This window comes from Triticum dicoccoides, chromosome 3A (genome assembly GCF_002162155.2).
Source record: "Triticum dicoccoides isolate Atlit2015 ecotype Zavitan chromosome 3A, WEW_v2.0, whole genome shotgun sequence".
NCBI lineage: Eukaryota > Viridiplantae > Streptophyta > Magnoliopsida > Poales > Poaceae > Triticum > Triticum dicoccoides.
Window position 1 is genome coordinate 102,952,763 of NC_041384.1, and position 667 is coordinate 102,953,429.

Genomic DNA, 667 nt, shown 5'->3' on the forward strand with positions numbered 1-667 from the left:
AACCGGGACCAATGGCCTTGTGCTGCCCCGCGTCCAAAGTTTAGTACCACCTTGCTAGCTGAGAGAGCTCGAGAGTGGTTTATAAGCGCTGCTGCGCCCACCCTCCCGAGCTCCTCTCAACTGCAGGCTTTCGAGCCTAATCTGTCACTGCAATGCCTGTGGGCCTACTGGGACTGCTGCGGGCCTGAATCCTGGCCCATGGTAGGGTTTCTAGTCGTATTCAGGCTGTGGTGGCCCAGTAGGTGGCATTTTTTTTGTTTTGTTGTTGCTTTATTTATTTTCTTTTGTTTTTTTGCTTTATTTTTTAATTCTTTATGCTTTTAGTTTTAGAAAAATTATAAACTTTTTGTTAATGCCATTAGTTTTCAAATTTGAAAACACTTTTTTAGTTTTTTTGTTTTCTTTGTTGCTTTGTTTATTTTATTTTGTGATTTACTTTACTACAAAAATAGTTTTTCCTATTTTTTTGATTTGTTTTTTGCATTATTTATTTTCTTTTGTTTTTTGCTTTAATTTTTAATTCTATTTGCTTTTAGGTTAGCAAAATTATAAACTTTCTGTTAGTGCCATTAGTTTTAGAAAAATTATAAACTTTCTGTTAGTGCCATTAGTTTTCAAATTTGAAAACACTTTTTTAGTTTTTTTGTTTTCTTTGTTGCTTTATTTA